The sequence below is a fragment of the Cimex lectularius genome, unplaced genomic scaffold (genome assembly GCF_000648675.2).
Source record: "Cimex lectularius strain Harlan isolate CLEC.00 unplaced genomic scaffold, Clec_2.1 scaffold193, whole genome shotgun sequence".
NCBI lineage: Eukaryota > Metazoa > Arthropoda > Insecta > Hemiptera > Cimicidae > Cimex > Cimex lectularius.
This window is the reverse complement of record NW_019392759.1, coordinates 152,195-158,437: the sequence shown is the minus strand read 5'-3', so window position 1 is coordinate 158,437 and position 6,243 is coordinate 152,195.

The following is a 6,243-nucleotide window of genomic DNA, read 5'->3' as shown; positions in this document are numbered from 1 at the left end:
GGGATACGCTACAATACACGATTTAAAAGCGGGTGTACCGCTAGGAACCGTCCTAAGCCCATTCCTATCACTTATTTTTCTTACTTCGCAAGTCTTCAAAATACTTTTAATATCTCATCTCTAGTCATTTCTTGCGTCTCGAATCAGGAAACACAGTTTGGATCATTCCAATCTCCAGCGACATCATCATATTTTCTCTAATATGAAATTAGTATGCCTAGGAATATTTTCAGTATGACGTGAGGTTATTTTTTATATAAACAAGTCTACTGTACAAATGGTTTATAATAGTAAAATAACACCTAGAAAAAAGAAGTTTCACAGTGAAATGAAGGGATACGCTTCAATACACGATTTAAAAGCGGGTGTACCGCTAGGAACCGCCCTAAGCCCATTGCTATCACTTATTTTTCTTACTTCGCAAGTCTTCAAAATACTTTTAATATCTCATCTCTAGTCATTTCTTGCGTCTCGAATCAGGAAACCAGTTTGGATCATTCCAATTTCCAGCAACATCATCATATTTTTTCTAATATGAAATTAGTATGCCTAGGAATATTTTCAAAATGACGTGGTTATTTTTTATAAAATCATATTACCGGACAAACGGTTCTTAACAGTATAACACCTAGATAAAAGAAGTTTCTCAGTGAAATAAAGGGATACTCCAGAATACACTATATACAAGCGGGTGTATCGCCAGAAACAGTCCTAAGCCCATTCCTATCACTTATTTTTATTATTCTCAAGTCTTCAAAATCCTTCTTTTGTCTCTAGTCATTTCTTGCGTCTCGAATCAGGAAACACAGTTTGGATCACTCCAATCTCCAGCAACATCATCATATTTTCTCTAATGTGAAATTAGTATGCCTAGGAATATTTTCAGTATGACGTGAAGTTATTTTTTACAAAATCAAGTTTACCGGACAAACGGTTCTTAATAGTAAAATAACACCTAGATAAAACAAGTTTCACAGTGAAATAAAGGCATACTTCAGAAACCCTATATACAAGAGGGTGTATTGCCAGGAACCGTCCTAAGCCCATTCCTATCACTTATTTCCTTCTCTCTCGAAATAGGATGGTACAATCACCGCACCACTTGATGATCTTGCGATTTTAAGCATAAAAGAAAACCACACATGCTGTTCTATTACAAACTTCACAAATTTCCCTTTACGAACCTCTGAATGACCTATTTTCCTTCCTTGTGCTTTTTATTAATAAACGGACAACTCTTGAAAAGAGAACCACCATTAAGGATATGAAAATTATAAATTAGTTACGACCTATCTTTTTATTACATACTGATAAGATTTGCAAAAGGGCTTATCAATTACTCAAATTTTTAAAAAATACAGGCAAAGATTTTCTAGATCATTTCATAAAAAAACTACTTTTTTTCAACGGTCAGTGAAACAAAACCTAGAAAATAGAACTTTCACAGTGAAATGAGCGGGTTATCTAGAAGGCACAGTTCCGAAGTTGCCGTACCACTAGGGAGCGCCCTAAGTCCATTCCTATACTTCATTTCGGAATTCCCGAAATTAGATGTTTAGCCACCGTATAATTCGATAATGTAGTGATTCTAAGCAACAAAAACAAATACCAGTTACAAAAACTTCCTTTTACAAATCACCGAATGATGTAAACAGGTGGAGAATATTCATGATTGTTGAGAAATCTCAACTTTTCTTTTGTATACCTATTAAACGTCCTAATGTTCCTTATTTTAATAATGGGACATCTCTTAGAAAGAAGTATTAAGTGCTTAACTATTATTTTTTATCGACGATCAATCCTTCTAGGTACATATTAATCAAATTGCAATAGCGCTTATCAATTGCTCGGATTTAGAAGGGAAAACCACAGATTTTCCTTATCATAAAACTAATTGTCTTTTCAACGGTCAAAGAAATCACAATTACAAAAAATAACTTTCATAGTGAAGTAAGATCACGGATCCTCTACAAAGTATCGTTGTACTACTAGGAAGCTTCCTAAGCCCCTTCCTATTCCACATTTACGTGAAATCGGAAGATACACCTTACAACTCGATGATGACAGCGATTCTAAACATCCACAAGCAATCCACCACACTTCACCATACAGAAGTCTAGAATAAACATGAATGCTGAGAAATCACATGAAAGAAGAACTATTAAGGACTTAAAAATTATTTATTATCCATAACCACAGATTTTCCAAATCATTTGATGCTTAAAGAAATTTTGAAGAATCTGACAATCTGATAATAATAAAGGCGTAATTTGGCCTCCATACTATAATTCTCCCAATAATTAATTGAAAAAGTACAAAAGTAAATTATGAAAAGAATCAATTATTGACTTCCACTATTTAGACATAACGTATGACTTATGTGACGTAGTGAACCTTCCTCCTTTACTCGTACGACGTTCCATGCTACATCACCCCAATCATCATATTGACTCGCCTTCTCTTAACGTGCAGCCTCAACCTAGTACTCTACGTGAGAAAGTAAACCACTTGATGATCATATGGACCACTAGTTAAGCTCATTTCACTAATTCTTTGTCAGTTGTCTTATAACGTATTTATACCTCAGTTTAGACAATGGCCTGTTAAGTAAACTCGTTAGTATATTGAAACGAGCAATACAGCGTATCATATACTAAAAACCAGAAGTTGGATCAACTTCACCACATCACCTTAAGACAAGTTCTGTGCATTGTTTTGGTTCGACCGTTGTAGCAGAGCTGTCGACGATGGGTGGTATATTGTGGTTAAGGCTCGGGGCCCTGAAAAGAGCACCTCGTGTCCTAATCCACGTCCCTTTCTCAATCCAGGTTCCTTCATTCTATCCTGTGACCCCCTCCCAACCCTTGGTTACAAGGGGCGTGTCCGAGCGCAAAATAACGGTGTAGCCCAGAGGCAACCTCTCAAGCACAAGCTGTACTCGTGTCGGCATGGGCGGCGAGTGCCTTATCAGAGGAACACGAGAGTTAGGGTACCAGATCCTGTCTGCATAGACGGGAGAGGGTGGGTGCATAACCATCTGAACTACGGGGTAACAGAAATGTTCCAAAATTCAGCCCCTGTTACAATGGGAATGGATTCGTAGTGGCACGTGGCGACGCCCCTGGCGGGAACTTAGAGAAGAGGCTGTCTTCTATCTTTGACCTTGGTACGAAACTTGCGTATGACCATCGTTATACACCCGGCCTCACGGGATACGGCGGATCGGACGGAAGCGTATAAGCGTTGAGGACGTTATGATTATGCTGAAAAGTCCCTCGAATGCGTGAGTAGTGGCGGTGGGAACGGGTAGTGAATCGGTTGCTCCTACTGGAATATGCTGAGCTCGATTGGAGGTTTTTACCCCTCTACGGGGTGGTTAGCAATTCCACTTTAAACGAAACCGCGGCCGGAGCGGATCCGGTAGTTTCTACGATGGGGAAGCCCCAATACTCTGGGAGATAAAGTCGCCTTCTCTACCTAGGGAGTGCGCGGGAGACCAGGCTGATGCGTTTTGGCTTGGGTAGCCCTTTGCGCGCGGCATACGGTCTGATGCTTATGCAGGTCCGCCCACTCGGAATGGGCAAGCGGGTAGCGAGGTTGTCTTGACCCTTCGGGGCTGTGCTGCCTCTACACCATTGCTGCGGCAGTAACACCCTTCTGTCGTATGCGGAGGTGCGTCAGCTCTCATCTTGAGAATCAAAACGTCCGATAAGGCCGAATAGGCTAGGTGCGGACGTTAAAGATCCTCATTGTCCTTTTTAGGACGACCAAGTATACGGGAAAGACTGTAGCAGACCTGTGGATTATAGCGATCGCCATATAATACAACAGGCATAAAATAAGAGTACAAACAAATCAAAATAGAATTTTCCGACTGACAGACAGAAGGTGTCGAATGGTTTGTTAACAGACTACTCTTCTCTTCTTTGACCTACCCGAGGTGTTCCTTGCCCATAAAATAAGCTGAAAAGTCTAATGCTTCTTTGAAAATCACACAAATTCTATACAACACATTTCAATTTTCTTCTGACACAAAATGGAAGCGAAAACGTTACTGCGATCTTAAACATAAAATTTATCTTTTGGATAAAAGTCAATATTTTTTCTTCCAATTTTCCACTTGAATTGATCAGTTTATATTTATTAGTCTTTTAAGTTTTTATCAATTGTATAAATTGTTGAGCTTACTTTTTTCAAATAATAACTTTAGTGCAGGGTTCTGTGAGGAACTTAATGGATGCAAGGGTTGTCGTATGTGTATTATAATTATTATTCGGAAATCGTAAGATGCGGTCTGGTGTGATGTAGGTTTCAGAAACGTTTCGATCTTTATTGAGATCAATTTAACAAATACATGTAGGATGTGGAAAAAAGTGAATTTATACAATGCCAAAAATATTTTTTTATGTTCAATTGAAGTATTTCTACTCTATTGTAAATCCCAGGCCCTGAAGATGATCTCAATAAAGTTCGAAACGTTGGCACGATAAAGGAAATGTTTTTCTGAAACCTACACACACCAGACCGCATCTCACGAATCTGAATAATTATCGACTAACGGTCACTAATCACCACACATTATAATTATTGTCACGTCAACTATAAGTATGAAATGTATACTTAAAGTTAACACATACCGACTCAAAGATTAACTAGTACAAATCCAAAATTTGTTGAAATATCTCAACACACATAAAGAGAAAACAGTATCAAACAGTTCTTTAGAACAGCCTTCGTGTCCAAGAGGCCAATCGACGGCAAATTTTCACATCCAGTGATTGATAACCGCATCCCCCGAACGTTTGTGCATTAGGCTCAATTGCAATAAATTTTACTGCCCGTTCCAGTGGTAATAATAAATTAATTGCCCCCAATTGGCCTGAGATAATTACGTGTTCATTGACCGTACTGAATTAAAAGGAATCTTGTTTTTCTATTTTCACATCGGGACTTTGGTTTTCCTAAAGAATTTGGGTTAAAATCTCTGCCTTTGTATATCGATATTCAACAAAAGATTTTGACTATATTTTCTCCTTAGTATCAACTTTTCGTTTGGTGTGCTTATGTTTATGAAAAATCCACGTTTTAGCATCACAAAAATGAAAATAATTTCCCTAACCACCGCATTATTAGGACTTCATCAGAGGTTATCCAAACTTTTAGATTTGATTTCTATAGTCGGTTTTATTAGAAGCAAGTTCAATTCCTTGGATTGATCAGTGGCGGGATGTCTTCGATACTCGATAGGATGGTGTTTTTAATTTTCTGCTAATTTGATTTGTTTTTTTTACAGATTATCTGTTTAGGAGGCCTTTTTATTATTGTATTTCTTCATGTACATACCGTCTGTAGGTCACTCGAAAATCCTACAACTAATTAGTAAGGTTAAGCGTTAGCGATAAAAAGGTTAAAACCCCTTCGGGGAAAAAGTACTTTCAGATAGTCATTTCTTGTGAATATAACTATAGTGTGGATGATGACCATCGTAACATAGACTGCTATACAGATGGTTCACTTATCAAAGGTAAAGGAAGTGGTGCTGGAATCCATATACCTAAATTAGGTATCAGCATCTCCTCCTCTCTTGGTAATAACACCTCCGTTTTTCAGGCGGAAATGTGGGCCATTAATATGTGTTGTAGAACACTTATGGAAAATAAAATCAAGGGAAAAGATGTTAGAATTTTTTCTGACAGTCTGGCTTGTCTTAGGTCATTACAAAAAGATTTGTCAACATCTAGACTGGTGGAGGAAACTGTAGATCTTATCAATAGAATCACTTCCAGTTTGAGAACAGGGTAACCCTTGTTTGGATACCATGGCATTGAAAAGGCGGATGGCCTGGCCAAAGAAGGCTCTAATACGGAGTTTGTCGGGCCACAACCGGTAGTACCTCACTCTATGAGCACAGCGAAAGAGAATATTAAAAACTGGGGTATGAAACAATTCCTTAAGGAATGGAATCTATCCCCCGGACATAGGCATTCGAATGAGTTTGTTAAGGAGATCAAACCAGCAGAATCGAAATGGATATTTTCTACCTCAAAGAAGGGAATTAGGAAGCTGATAGGTATTTTGGTGGGCCACTGCCCACTGAGAAGACACCTCTTCGCATTGGATATTCTACCAGATCCCTTTTGCCGTTTTAGCGAAATAAAAGAAGAATCGGCAAGGCACTACCTCGCAGAGTGTGATAGGTACGCTAGGTCTAGATTTGAAACTTTTGAAGGAGAGGACATCACC